Source organism: Macrobrachium nipponense, chromosome 5 (assembly GCF_015104395.2).
Source record: "Macrobrachium nipponense isolate FS-2020 chromosome 5, ASM1510439v2, whole genome shotgun sequence".
Taxonomy (NCBI): Eukaryota; Metazoa; Arthropoda; class Malacostraca; order Decapoda; family Palaemonidae; genus Macrobrachium; species Macrobrachium nipponense.
Window position 1 is genome coordinate 22,583,949 of NC_061107.1, and position 16,947 is coordinate 22,600,895.

Genomic DNA, 16,947 nt, shown 5'->3' on the forward strand with positions numbered 1-16,947 from the left:
TATCTGCATTCGCACATTTTGTGTGCTTCGAGGGCTACATAGCGCTATTTCTGTCGGCGTTGCTATGGCAGAACATAAATGCATCAAGCATTTTATATGCTAAATATAAATAAGAAAATTCAATAGAAAAAACATCTGAGCTTTTAAATTTCAACCACTCAAAAATTTCTACTATTAAAAATTCTTGAGTTGCAAAAAGTGCCAATCTTTAAACTCTTCAATGACCTAATACGAATACCTGCTCCAATATTTTATTCTCATGTCCACACGGTTTCTTGGCGTTCGCCAGAAAACCTTGGAAACCAATTTTTTTTCCTTTTTTTCCTGGCATGGGCATCTTTACTTACCTAAATATTTGGCTGCACAAATTTCCTGATTACGAGATAGTCAAACACAGACATAAATTTCCCTAGCCCTTTCACCTTCACGATTCTTGGCATTAAATAACGAACCACCAACTGCAAGCGGATGGTAAACCAAACTGATGAGTCGAAGAATACACTAATGATAGAGTTTCAAATACATTTTTTCTTATATCTGTTGGTCAGCGTTTTAAATTGACAACTTTATTCCTGTTTGTCTGCAAGGCTGACTGACCCTTCCAGGGCCTCTCTTCTCTCTCTTCTCCTCTTCTCTCCTCCCTTCCTCCGCCTCGTCTCTCTCTATCCCTCCCCCCCTCCCCCCTATCCTATTTCTCTCTATCTCTCTCTCTCTCTACTCTCTCTCTAACTGAAAACAAAAATATTTGTGCTCGGTTGGTCGTCTTTGGTCTACATGATATGCCGTCAAAACTTAGTTTTCTTCAATTGCTAAAAATCAATAAAATCTCATTTGCCATGAACACGACTCACAATATCCAGGTATACAGAATTCACGTAAAAAAAAACTAAAGGATGTGGGCGCAAAAATTTGTGGCTTAAAAAATAGTAAGCACATAATTGCTAAAATGTAAATATTCAATAACAGACAATGTAAGGCCAAGTTACAGATGATAAGACATGAGCCATGGATCGAAAATACTAGCCCAATAATGAGCCAGTTATGGCAGACGTTACAAGTACCGACGCCAAAAAGAGTGATTTTACGTAGTAATAAGATATAATAATTAATATGAACATATTATTCTATCCAGGCATACTGTTTTCGAACTTTGAAACATAAACGGAACGAAATGGACGATAATCTTTCCTTTTTGTATACGTTCATAATTAGGCGGTGTTAACTCTGATGCTGAATCGAAACTTTACTGCACAGAAAATTACCATTCAACATTCCATTGTTCATCTGAAGCAGATCTGTATTGCTCCTTTGAGACTGAAGGCCTTTCCCCAAAACTTTCCCCGTCCTCTTTATCTCGCACACCGTCGCAATTACCGAGCTCGGGTTTGCAGTATCTCTTCCTTTCATCTTGTGCCGAGAGACGAAGAAAGTCTTCCGTCTCATTGAACTCAGCACAAATACAATCCGACACTAATGACTCAACATGGCAAGACAAACAAGGCGATCTATCCACGGACGAGGCGCCGAGGATTTGTTTTTGAAGCTGTTATTGTGTTCACCTGCGTTAAACTTCAATGACTGGCCCAAATCAGATATTGACTCCAAATGACAAAGACCACTGGTGTTCTTCACGACCTCGTATTGCCCTTAGTAATCGGGCACAGAGGCCTTCCAAGGACAGGTTTAGAGACCAGAATGAATGCTGGATTCTTTTGAATAACAAAATCCTTTTTCAGTCTTTCACTTTAATTTCCTTACATTTAAAATCATGCAATTTTTTTTTTTCAAAACTGAGTATACCTTTCTTATTTAAACTACGTACTTCCTTTTCCTCATAAATAATGACCGCTTTCTCGCACCAAATTTCAGAAACGGAGATACAGCTGTCATGGTAAAGGAATAAGACCAGTGCACACTGAGTATAAATTAAAAAACAACATAAAAACTTTTTCATAACCAAAATAGGTCAAAGGGCTATGAATTATAAGTAATACAGAAAAAAAAATCTGGAGTTTCATAATTCAAATCAAGTGGGTAAATGCCGAAATCTTAAGCCTTCTGCTAAAAGAAAATGTGAAACGGAATTTAAATACTGTAACGCAAAAGAGAGAGAGAGAGAGAGAGAGAGAGAGAGAGAGAGAGAGAGAGAGAGAGAGAGAGAGAGAGAGAGAGAGAGACGAGAGAGAGAGAGAGAGAGAGAGAGAGAGAGAGAGAGAGAGAGAATGTGGATTTGCAACAATATGGTTGAGTCAGATATCATAATAACGAGCATTACAGCATAAAATCGAAATTTAAAAAAATCTTCTAACTGTTAAAGGAAATATCTGCCTAGGGGTAATATTAATCCCACAACATAAAAGTGCCAAAAATATTTTCTTCGCAACTGCGTAATTATCAACTAATTCGGTTTCATATTCTGGAGGAGGATTTTCAAGTTATTAATTCGAGGTGTGGCCATCCAAATAAATAAAGGACCCTCCATCAAAATGATATCGGCATTTTCATTCAGCTCAAAAGAATAATCTAATGTAAATAATAACTCTTAGATTATTGTTAATGTTCTTTTGTTAACCATTTGATTTTTCCGCAATTTTGTCATGGAATATATTGGCAATAAAAATAATTCTGTCTTTTCTAAATTTATCACTAACCATCGATAGTCTTCGAATTCATGTGTTTTCAATAGTATACAAAGATATAATGCAACTTCATGTATAATTTTATAATCTCTCTTACCTACACCTTGCATTTCTACTTTGATTTTTAAATCTTAATTTAAGGGAAAATAAACTTACTCTTTTTTTTCAATTCAAGACGAACGCGTCGTTTTAAGGACTTATATTCAGTTCAATGTAATGATATGACTCAAACTTTTCAGCAATGTTAAAATACTTTTCCCTTGCATGCAAATTCTGCAGACACTTTATTTACAAACATGATCCCCCCCCCCCCTATCCTTCATCACACCCTCTCGGTTTTAGAGATTCATTACGGCGCTTTTAATTAACGTCTGGAGTAGTAATTAAGCAACAGCCACCTCTTGGCTTCCCTCCACTTACCAAACTACGAACTCCTTCCTTAATGAGAAGGAAGTTCCCGTCAATTCGTTATTGCTTTGCCTTTCCGATGTTGGTTCGTTTATATTAAGCGGGTTTTTTTTCAACACAGGGCCTTCCAAAATGCATGTAAGGCTTTAAATGGGTTAAGAGACCTGGTAAGGACCTCGGGACTCTGCCACACCAATCAAGACGGCTTTCCAACGTTAAGCTTTTGTTAAACCCGCTAAACCTCTTTGCATTTGTAAAGATAAAGCAAATAACGTCTTCTAAGACATAAAATGCAAAGTACAAAATTAAACAGCGAGACCGATTTAATCCTTTGAATGAGTGATAATTCACAGCTATATTATTTAAAACGATTTTCTTTCATCTTAAGTAGGAAATTTCGTGTGATGTTCATCCCTGTATCTCGTTTGGTATGAGATGGACAAAATAAACACACTATTTCCAAAGGTGTCTACTACATCATATTCTTCCTTTCTTTATATTCAAGAAAACGTTAGTATATGGGAAAGCCACTTCATTTCTGTGGAAAAGAAGAACTCACTATTCATCTCCAATTTCTTAACAAGAAACTTTGAAGAGATTGTGATTCAAAGTTCGTTCTCTGATGAAATGATTTGCATACGCAGCACTTAACAATCCATTCTTAAGGTGTTCTGTGCCGAGAGAATTTGCTCGTCGCAGACACCTTCACATTCCTTATGGAACCCCATACAAATCAGCATATTAAGAGGAAAGTCTTAAATATATACGAAAGCAAAAGCATAAAAGAACATTGACATTTAAAGAAATGAAAGAAAACAATCGTAGAGGAAATTTATAAAGTGATTGCACCGATACAAAAATGGGTTAACAATCCTGTTGAACCAAATGTACGGATATAAAACTGGCAATTATTAGCAATATAAAATAAAAGTTAAATCAATATTTCTATTAACAAGGAAGCCAGGCAAAATTTCCTCTGGGAAGAAAAGCATAAACAGCAGCCTTCTGCGTCATTTGGGGCCAAGAGATTTTGGGGAATACTTTAGGAGCCATTACAGATGTGCAGTCGCAGCAATAAAAAGCAACTTTTGAGACCGTAGAGTCTCATTCGAAGACTAATAAAGATAATTTAGCTTAGCTGACAATAGTGAAACTTGTCTTTGCAGAGAGCAATTAGGGTGTAAAAGGGTGTATCAATATACTCCCCGTCTTAATTGGCATTTAAATTTGTCACCACAATAGGTGTAGTCTGTTTTATACTGGAAACTCCCCCCCACCCCCCCCACCACCCCCCCCCACCCCCCCCTCTCTCTCTCTCTCTCTCTCTCTCTCTCTCTCTCTCTCTCTCTCTCGCTGACTTCCTTACGGAAAAAAGTTTTTGTTTTTATATATTTAACTCTTATATCTTGATTAGGAGGATCCTGTGTCCGAAAGTAGTAGCAGTTGTTCAATATCATTTTGAACCTGCTCAAAATCTAGAAAGGCACGATCTTATTCTGTATAAGTCAAATTTATCTCTCCATATTATACAAAAATTATTAACACAGTTCAGAATTTGCTACACTATCAAAATGTATACGATGTAATTTTTTTCAAATGTATATAGTAATGAATTAAAAATGCAATCGGACATAAAATCACATTTATTAAATGTTCTTTTCGATTATACATAAATGAACAAGATAGTCCGTAGACTACGAACCCTCGCCAAGATTGAGCAATCTCATATTCAATAGATATGTTCTCCATATAAATCACGTTCCCGTTACCGCCAGTAGTTAATCGCATTTCGCAACTTATGCTGCCCAACTTTACTAACATTTTAGCAAAAATCTAAGAGAAATTCTTTGCATGATCTGGAAAGCAATCAAACAAAACTGCTGGAAAAAATAGCTTTTTAGTGGCGTTCTTTTGTTCTGTAGTACGACACAAGATGTGAGACCAAGTACTCAACTTCTCATTGCCTCAATGAAAACCATCTCTGTTGGTCAGGATGAGTCCGGAGATCCCTATCAGGGTTCTTATTTCCTTTCACACCTAAGCCACCCATTTGGATCAAAATAGAGTAAGGACTCGTGTTGCATAAGACAGTTTAATCTACATCAGCCGACTAAGAGGCGACGATGATAAATTCAACAATTGAGGCCGAGTTCCATTGTCCCGAATTAACCATTAGGCCTCACAGGAATGAATAGATGGATTCCAGATCTGGAATCGCTCAGAGGGCCTCATCGCTTTGATTAAGTGGGAGGAGTAAGGAGGGGAGGAGGGAGACGAAGGAGGAAAAGGAGGGGGGGAAAGGATGTAGGAGGGAAGTAGCATTACGCAAAGGATGATCAGAAAGGAAAAACATTTAACTATAAAGTGAAAGTCTTTGTGAACTCAAATGAATTTCAAACATTGGTGACAAGAGATATGAATTCCCTACCAATTATCAGCTTTTGCATTTTTACGGGATTTGATGCCATTCATACTGACAGGAAAAGATTTGAGTTCCGTTCATGTTCCACGAAAAGGTTTTTAATCCCCTTTTCCCTTGGAACATTCACGGTGAGAATCTCATTCAAGAGATGGGGCTGCATGACTACTTTTTCCTAAATTTGTTTATTTACAAACTGTACAGATAATCAACAGAAAGAACGATCGTTCTATACTTTCAGTGGTCAGTTGGTTTGGTAATAATTTTCCCAAAAGATAAAAACGATTTGAATTGTAATCTTAATAAATGTAGAGAGAGAGAGAGAGAGAGAGCTGTTGTTCAAACGTTGGAAGCTCCGAGGCTTATGCATAAAACGGGCTTTTGCAACACCGTCAATGAAAAGACTTTGTGTATATAATTACACAAAGGTTTTCTCTGAAATTCGTAGTCAACACAGAATGCAGTATTGTTCTATTCCATTTCAATATAGCTTTGACGTACGATAACTTTTATGGGTTTCGTAAATAATTTAATTCACATTGTCATTTGTTATATGGTTCGTATAACTTCAAAATGGTTTGTTTTGTTTGTATCTGTGGACCTGCTGGTCAACTGAAATTTAGCGTGTCCTTTTCAGGTAGTGATGGGCCATTAAAATGCGAATGATAGAACTGAGAATACGGAATAACTCCACCAAAGGCAGCCAGTAGTAGCTGATACTTCTCTTACCAATGAATATACGGGGCTCATGACTATTATTATTATTATTATTATTTTATTATATTATTATTATTAAAGAATACGGCACTCGAATGACGGGTTCAATTTGTCCTTGTCACAATGAATTATAAACGTAGTCGGAAAAAATATTAAAAATTATTACCATCATCGTGAATAGGACAATCCAATCCGTCAACAAGCTATTACGTACATATCGTGTTGGTGAGGTTATCGTTTGAAAATGGAGGGGGGGGGGGGGGGGTGGGGGGGGGGGGGGGGGGGGGGGGGGGGGGGGGGGATGAGGGGGAAAAGGGGTTGGGGAGGTTAAGGGGTGGGGGTCAAATTTGAAAGATGGAAAACAGTCGTATGAGAACTCATCCTGTCAAATTATTGTTGCTAAAATGCTGCTGAAATAGCGGGAATTCCCTGTAGCAACATAGGAACACACACTCTCTCTCTCTCTCTCTCTCTCTCTCTCTCCAGAAACGCTTTTGTGCTATTTGAATTTCCGTCTGGTGACTATATTTTCATGCACTACATTCTATTTGCACATTAATTAATGTGCATATATTTCAGTTACATTTTTACGTTGATTCAACTATTCCGCTATGAAGTGATATCGAGTCACCTGTATGTTTTGGGCTTAGAGTCGATCTTAACCCAACTCAGCTATGTAACAAGTAGCACTTTGTATGACGGTTTCATCAATAATTCACTGGTGAATTCATAAAACAAAAATACCTTTAATATCAAATTCACATTATCCCTACGGATAATTTGCACCAAAGGAAATTGCACCTGACGACTACATCTGCCGCAGAGGGGATATGAACTTACGCCTTTTGGCGCGTTCTTTCTGCCCTTTGAGTTCATACCTTCTATTTACCATCCCATTCTCTTCAGCAACAATTAATCTAAGACAAAGAGGCGTGTTTGATCGCCATTGACCTAATGAACTGGGTCTTTGATAGGGAAACAACAGTCCTTGGATAAAGGACTGCAGCAAAGCAATGGATAATAAGTTAATCCCCCTTCCATCCCTCCTTGTCTCTCTTTGATATCCAAACAAAAGGGAAAATACGTTTGCGCTGTAAGACCCATTCTTGATGATGGCCTGAGCACCAATTTTGCAGCTGAGGGGAATAGAGGAAAATAACACAATTAGAGATAATGGGAATTCTGCGCCACTTCATCGCATAATTTAGAGAGAAATGAATTTCCTTGGTGGATCAACAATATTAGTAATGACTGTGGTATCATAAAATAATAATAATAATAATAATAATAATAATAAATAATAATAATAGTATATAAAACGCTAGTTTTATACATATCTGACATATTACGTTTCCTCTTTCGAAGTAGATCAGATGTTGTGTTCATTGTTGTAAATTTATACTACGTGTACTCCCCGACAATGCCAGATAATCTGGAGCCCCCAAAGGATGATAGGACTCCTGCTACAGACGGAATTCCTGACGTTCATCCCCAGGCACACTACCGTGGCGCTCGCACGACAGAATCCCCGAGACTTTCGAGTCGAAATCCAGGACTTCGCCCAAGACCGGCCCGACCAATGAGAATCCAACTCTAGGTCCAAGCCGCTATAAATACCGCCCCCGCAGACTTTCTTCCTACAGTCTCTTCAACCACTAATTCGAAGATGACCTGCGAGAAGGTCGAAACGTCCCATGATACCAGCTATACCAGCACGTCCCCGGCCCGGAACTGAACTACGCCCACGGAATAATACCGGCACTGATTCAAAATATGAATATTGGCCAGTTACTCAGAAACATCGCTGAGCCTAAGAAGCGAATTGTAAGGAAAATAGAAAAAAACTACATATAAAATCAATTCGCTTATTTCAGCCATTCTTTTTAACAGCATTTACCTAAAACAGGGTCTTTTACCAAAATGAATATTATTATTATTATTTTACATAGAAATATATTTTTATATATAATTGTGGATATTTTTTAAACAATTTGTTTTCACGAAACTGTGAATTTCTTAACAACATTATTATTATTCAGAAGATAAACTCCATTCATATGATACAAGGCCACAGGGACCACTGAACTGAAATTCAAGCTTCCAACGAATATTGCGTTTATGTGAAAAACAGTAACAAAAGGTAACAGGAAATACGGAAAGCAGAGTAGTTACTAATTTAGACAAAAATAAATTGGAAAATCAATAAAAAAAAAGATAAAAATTAGAGTTTTGAGGTTCCTACTGCACATTAAAAGTTAAGTTTATCTCAGTTTAACCAGACCACTGATCTGATTAACAGCTTTCCTAGGGCTGGCCAGAAGGATTAGACATCTTTACGTGGCTAGGAACCTATTGGTTACCTAGCAACGGGACCTAGAGCTTATTGTGGGATCCGAAACACATCATATCGAGAGAGGAATTTCTAATCACTAGAAATAAATTCCTCTGATTCCACGTTGGCAAAAGGGACAGCGAACTTGGTGAGCTTATTTCACAGTCCAACGGTGTGAGGAATAAAGGACCTTTGGAACTCAGAAGATCGACAGAAATGAAAGCGTAATGAACTTAACAATTATTATTATTATTAGTTAGAATATATATCTATATATATTATATATATATAATATTTATGTTTAATTATATAATATTAGATATATATATATATAATATATATATAAGATATATGTATATAATATATATTCTTTTTTTTATCACAGTCCTCCAATTCGACTGGGTGGTATTTATAGTGTGGGGTTCCGGGTTGCATCCTACCTCCTTAGGAGTCCATCACTTTTCTTACTATGTGCGCCGTTTCTAGGATCACACTCTTCTGCATGAGTCCTGGAGCTACTTCAGCCTCTAGTTTTTCCAGATTACTTTTCAGGGATCTTGGGATCGTGCCTAGTGTTCCTAAAATTATGGGTACAATTTCCACTGGCATATTCCGTATCCTTCTTATTTCTATTTTCAGGTCTTGATATTTATCCATTTTTTTCCCTTTCTTTCTCTTCAACTCTGGTGTCCCATGGTATTGCGACATCAATGAGTGATACTTTCTTCTTGACTTTGTCAATCAACGTCACGTCTGTTCTATTTGCACGTAACACCCTATCTGTTCTGATACCATAGTCCCAGAGGATTTTTGCCTGATCGTTTTCTATCACTTCTTCTGGTTGGTACTCGTACCACTTATTACTGAAAGGTAGCTGGTGTTTCTTGCACAGGCTCCAGTGGAGGGCTTTTGCCACTGAATCATACTTATTTTTATACTGGTTCTGTGCAAGTGCCGGACATTCACTTGCTATGTGGTGTATGGTTTCATTTTTTATATTGCACTTCCTACATATGGGAGAGATGTTATTTCCATCTATCGTTCTTTGAACATATCTGGTTCTTAGGGCCTCATCATGTGCCGCTGTTATTATTACTTCAGTTTCCTTCTTGAGCTCTCCCCTCTGTAACCATTGCCATGTGTCATCGCTGGCTAGTTCTTTGGTCTGTCTCATGTATTGTCCGTGTATTGGTTTGTTGTGTCATTCCTCTGTTCTGCTTGTCATTCTCTTGTCTGTATATTTGTGGGTCTTCGTCTACTTTTATCAGTCCTTCTTCCCATGCACTCTTGTGCCACTCGTCTTCACTGGTTTTCAGAGATAATGCTATTATATATATTATATATATATCTTAATATATATATATATTAACTATATATATCTATAGGATAATATATAGATTAATATAATATCTATATATATATATCTATATATAATATATAGATATATATATATAGATATATAGAGATATATATATATATATATCTATATATATCTTATAATAATATATCTATATATATGATCTATATAGAAATATATACTATATTAGATACTATATATAGATAGCATGATATATATATATAGATTTATATAAGATCTTATATATATCTAATTGAGAATATATATAATATTAGGTAATAATTATCAATTATATGATTTAGAGATAGAATTATATATATTATATATCATTATCTATAGATATATTATAATTGCACGATATATATATATATCTTACAGATTATAGATATTAATAATATATATATATAGATATATTATAATATAATCTATATATATCTAATAGATTATCATAGATATAGATATATAATTTTTACTCTAATAGAATATAATAAACTATACATAAGATATATATTATTATATATAATATATATATATATAAGATATATATATATATATCATCTATTATATATATATATAATAGATAGAGATAATTATATATAATATATATTTATAGATAGATAATATATAGATATAAGTATATAACTACCATCTATAGATATAGAAATATAGATATACTAATAATAATATATATAAATAGATATTTAAATAATACATAATAGATATATCTATTATAGATAAATAGATAGATTATATATATTATTATATATATAGCTATATATATTATATATTTAAGATAGATATATATATATATAGATACTTATAAGATAATATTATATATATTCATATAGATAGGGTATATAACAATAATATAATTACATATCTATAGATATCTATTATATAGATAGACTAGATATATATATGATAGATGAAATATATATTAATCGATATATTATATTATATATATATATATATATAATATATATATATATATTATCTTATATAAATATATCTACAGATATATATATAGATATATAGATATATATATATATATATATATATATATATATATATACATATATATATATAACCATTTGCATATCTAAATATAAAAGGAAATAAGTGATGGTAAATCTCTGTGCTACATACCAAAATGGCAGCTGCAAGAATAATAACCTACAAACATTGAAAATAAACAAACTGTTTACATAAAGCAAGTCGGAGTCAAATGGAATCATGTTTGGAAAAAACAACATTTTTCCCCAAATGGGTGGCTTAGGTGTGAAAGGAAATAAGAAGCCTGATAGGGATCTCCGGACTCATTCTGACCAACAGAGATGGTTTTCATTGAGGCAATGAGAAGTTGAATACTTTGTCTCACCACACCGGTTTGTTTAATTGTTTTCCAGATCATTCAAAGAATTTCTCTTAGATATTTGCTAAAATGTAAGTAAAGTTGCGCAGCATGAGTTGCGAAATGCGATTAGATCCTGGCGGTAAAGGGAGCGTAATTTATATGGAGAAAATGTTTATTGAATATGAGATTGCTCAATCTTGGCGAGGGTTTGTAGTCTCCAGACTTTCTTGTTGATTTATATATACTCGAAAAGAACATTTGAAAAATGTGATTTTATGTCCGATTGTATTTTTAAGGTATTACTGTATACACTTGTTAAGATAGTGTATAATATGGAGAGGTATACAAAATAAAACAGTGCCTTTCTAGATTTTGAGCAGGTTCAAAATAATATCAAACTACAAGCTATTACTACTTTCGGACACAGGACCATCCTAACCTAGATATAAGACTTATATAAAAAAAACTTTTTCTTCCGTAGGGACGTCAGCCAGAGAGAGAGAGAGAGAGAGAGAGAGAGAGAGAGAGAGAGAGAGAGAGAGAGAGAGAGATTTTCAGTACAAAGCAAACTACAAATTTAAATGCCAATTAAAACGGGGAGTATATTGAAACACCCTTTTACACCCTAATTGCTCTCTGCAAAGACAAGTTTCACTACTGTCAGCAAAGCTAAATTATCTTTATTAGCCTTCGAATGAGACTCTACGGTCTCATAAGTTGCTTTTTATTGCTGCGACTGCACATCTGTAATGGCTCCTAAAGGATTCCCCAAAATCTCTTGGCCCTCCAATGACGCAGAAGGCTGCTGTTGATGCTTTTCTTCTACTTGTGATTGTTTGCTTCCCCGAGGAAATTTTGTCTGGCTTCCTTGTTAATAGAAATATTGATTTAACTTTTATTTTATATTGCTAATAATTGCCAGTTTTATATCCGTACATTTGGTTCAACCGGATTGTCAATCCATTATTGTATCGGTGCAATCACTTTATAAATTTCCTCTACGATTGTTTTCTTTCATTTCTTTAAATGTCAATGTTCTTTTATGCCTTTGCTTTCGTATATATTTAAGACTTTCCTCTTAATATGCTGATTTGTATGGGGTTCCATAAGGAATGTGAAGGTGTCTGCGACGAGCAAATTCTCTCGGTATCTGAACACCTTAAGAATGGATTGTTAACTGCTGCGTATGCAGATCTTTTCATCAGAGAACGAACTTTGAATCACAATCTCTTCAAAGTTTCTTGTTATGAAATTGGAGATGCACATTGAGTTCTTCTTTTCCACAGAAATGAAGTGGCTTTCCCATATACTAACGTTTTCTTGAATATAAAGAAAGGAAGAATATGATGTAATAGACTCCTTTGGAAATAGTGTGTTCATTTTGTCCATCTCATACCAAACGAGATACAGGGATGAACATCACACGAAATTTCCTACTTAAGGTGAAAGAAAAATCGTTTTAAATAATATAGCTGTGAATTATCACTCATTCAAAGGGTTAAATCGGTCTCGCTGTTTAATTTTGTACTTTGCATTTTATGTCTTAGGAGACGTTATTTGCTTTATCTTTACAAATGCAAAGAGGTTTAGCGGGTTTAACAAAAGCTTAACGTTGGAAAGCCGTCTTGATTGGTGTGGCAGAGTCCCGAGGTCCTTACCAGGTCTCTTAACCCATTTAAAGCCTTACATGCTTTTTGGAAGGGCCTGTGCTGAAAAAAAACCGTTTAATCTAAACGAACCAACGTCGGAAAGGCAAAGCAATAACGAATTGACGGGAACTTCCTTCTCATTAAGGAAGGAGTTGGTAGTTTGGTAAGTGGAGGGGAGCCAAGAGGTGGCTGTTGCTTAATTACTACTCCAGACGTTAATTAAAAGCGCCGTAATGAATCTCTAAAACCGAGAGGGTGCGATGAAGGATCGTGTGGGGGGGGGGGGGGGGGGTGATCATGTTTGTAAATAAAGTGTCTGCCGAATTTGCATGCAAGGAAAGTAATTTTAACTTTGCTGAAAAGTTTGGAGTGCCATATCCATTAGCATTGAAACTGAATATAAGTCCTTAAAACGACGCGTTCGTCTTGAATTGAAAAAAAGAGTAAGTTTATTTTCCCTTAAATTAAGATTTAAAAATCAAAGTAGAAATGCAAGGTGTAGGTAAGAGAGATTATAAAAATATACATGAAGTTGCATATATCTTTATTATAACTGATTGTAAACACATGAATTCGAAGACTATCAATGTTTAGTGATAAATTTAGAAAAGACAGAATTATTTTTATTGCCAATATATTCCATGACAAAATTGCGGAAAAATCAAATGGTTAACAAAAGAACATTAACAATAATCTAAGAGTTATTATTTGCATTAGATTATTCTTTTGAGCTGAATGAAAATGCCGATATCATTTTGATGGAGGGTCCTTTATTTATTTGGATGACCACACCTCGAATTAATAACTTGAAAATCCTCCTCCAGAATATGAAACCAAATTAGCTGATAATTACGCAGTTGCGAAGAAAATATTTTTGGCACTTTTATGTTGTGGGATTAATATTACCCCTAGGCAGATATTTCCTTTTACAGTTAGAAGATTTTTTTAAAATTTCGATCTTATGCTGTAATGCCCATTATTATCACTAGATTTAACAAGGCTCAAGATATCTAACTCAACCATATTGTTGCAAATCCACATTCTCTCTCTCTCTCTCTCTCTCTCTCTCTCTCTCTCTCTCTCTCTCTCTCTCTCTTTTGCGTTAAAGTATTTAAATTCCGTTTTACATTTTCTTTTAGTAAAAGGCTTAAGATTTCGGCATTTACCCACTTGATTTCTGTATTATTTATAATTCATAGCCACCTTTTGGACCGATTTTTGGTTAGGAAAAATGTTTTTATGTTGTTTTTGTTTTTTAATTTATACTCAGTGTGCACTGGTCTTATTCCTTTACCATGACAGCTGTTTTCTCCGTTTCTGAAATTTGGTGCGAGGAAAGCGGTCATTATTTATGAGGAAAGGAAGTACGTAGTTTAAATAAGAAAGGTATACTCAGTTTTGAAAAAAAAAATTGCATGATTTTAAATGTAAGGAAATTAAAGTGAAAGACTGAAAAAGGATTTTGTTATTCAAAAGAATCCAGCATTCATTCTGGTCTCTAAACCTGTCCTTGGAAGGCCTCTGTGCCCGATTACTAAGGAGCAATACAGACCTGCTTCAGATGAACAATGGAATGTTGAATGGTAATTTTCTGTGCAGTAAAGTTTCGATTCAGCATCAGAGTTAACACCGCCTAATTATGAACGTATACAAAAAGGAAAGATTATCGTCCATTTCGTTCCGTTTATGTTTCAAAGTTCGAAAACAGTATGCCTGGATAGAATAATATGTTCATATTAATTATTATATCTTATTACTACGTAAAATCACTCTTTTTGGCGTCAGGTACTTGTAAAATCTGCCATAACTGGCTCATTATTTTTGCTAATATTTTCGATCCATGGCTCATGTCTTATCATCTGTAACTTGGCCTTACATTGTCTGTTATTGAATATTTACATTTTAGCAATTATGTGCTTACTATTTCTTAAGCCAAAAATTTTTGCGCCCACATCCTTTAGATTTTTTTTTTTACGTGAATTCTGTATACCTGGATATTGTAAGTCGCGTTCATGGCAAATGAGATTGTATTGATTTTTAGCAATTGAAGAAAACTAAGTTTTGACGGCATATCATGTAGACCAAAGACGACCAACCGAGCACAAATATTTTTGTTTTCAGTTAGAGAGAGAGAGAGAGAGAGAGAGAGAGAGAGAGAGAGAGAGAGAGAGAGAGAGAGAGAGACGCTGGAAGGGTCAGTCAGCCTGGCAGACAAACAGGAATAAAGTTGTCAATTTAAAATGCTGACCAACAGATATAAGAAAAAATGTAGTTGAAACTCTATCATTAGCGTATTCTTCGACTCATCAGTTTGGTTTACCATCCGCTTGCAGTTGGTGGTTCGTTATTTGATGCCAAGAATCGTGAAGGCGAAAGGGCGAGGGAAATTTATGTCTGTGTTTGACTATCTCGTAATCAGGAAATTTGTGCAGCCAAATATTTAGGTAAGTAAAGATGCCCATGCCAGGGAAAAAAGGAAAAAAAATTGGTTTCCAAGGTTTTCTGGCGAACGCCAAGAAACCGTGTGGACATGAGAATAAAATATTGGAGCAGGTATTCGTATTAGGTCATTGAAGAGTTAAAAGATTGGCACTGTTTGCAAATCAAGAATTTTTAATAGTAGAAATTTTTGAGTGTTTGAAACTGAAAAGCTCAGATGTTTTTTCTATTGAATTTTCTTATTTATATTTAGCATATAAAATGCTTGATGCGTATATGTTCTGCCATAGTAACGCCGACAGAAATAGCGCTATGTAACCCTCGAAGCACACAAAATGTGCAAATGCAGGTAGAATAAAGAAAAAAAAGATTATAAGGGAAAATATTGTAAGTGTAGAAAATGACGATGCAAATTCACTGGCAGTTTTTGCAAATACTGTCTAAACTAGTAAAATGAAATGAACAATAACTGATTTACCTATCATCGTAATGGAATTGTAAATGGGATGTCTTGCGAAGGTTAATAGTAGACGATAATTCCGACAAAATTTATTATTATTATTATTATTATTATTTTTTTTTTTTGCTCTATCACAGTCCTCCAATTCGACTGGGTGGTATTTATAGTGTGGGGTTCCGGGTTGCATCCTGCCTCCTTAGGAGTCCATCACTTTTCTTACTATGTGTGCCGTTTCTAGGATCACACTCTTTTGCATGAGTCCTGGAGCTACTTCAGCCTCTAGTTTTTCTAGATTCCTTTTCAGGGATCTTGGGATCGTGCCTAGTGCTCCTATGATTTAGGGTAACGATTTCCACTGGCATATCCCATATCTTTCTTATTTCTATTTTCAGATCTTGATACTTATCCATTTTTTGTTCCCTCTCTTTTTCTTCAACTCTGGTGTCCCATGGTATTGCGACAATTCAAAATGAGTGATACTTTCTTCTTGACTTTGTCAATCAAAGTCACGTCTGGCGTCTGTTTGCACGTATCACCATATCCGTTCTGATACCATAGTCCCAGAGGATCTTTGCGTGATCGTTTCATCACTCCCTCAGGTTGGTGCTCGTACCACTTATTACTGCAAGGTAGCTGATGTTTCTTGCACAGGCTCCAGTGCAGGGCTTTTGCCACTGATTCATGCCTCTTTTTGTACTGGTTTTGTGCAAGTGCCGGGCATTCGCTTGCTATGTGGTTTATGGTTTCATTTTTCGTATTGCACTTCCTACATATGGGAGAAGATGCTATTTCCGTCTACGTTCTTTGAATATATCTGGTTCTTAGGGCCTGATCTTGTGCCGCTGTTATCATTCCTTCAGTTTCCTTCTTTAGCTCTCCCCTCTGCAGCCATTGCCATGTGTCATCGCTGGCTAGTTCTTTAGTCTGTCTCATGTATTGTCCGTGCATTGGTTTGTTGTGCCAGTCCTCTGTTCTGTCTGTCTTTCTCCTGTCTCTGTATATTTCTGGGTCTTCGTCTACTTTTGTTAGTCCTTCTTCCCATGCACTCTTTAGCCACTCGTCTTCACTGGTTTTCAGATATTGCCCCAGTGCTCTGTTCTCAATGTTGACGCAGTCCTCTATACTTAGTAGTCCTCTCCCTCCTTCCTATCGTGTTATGTATAGTCTGTCCGT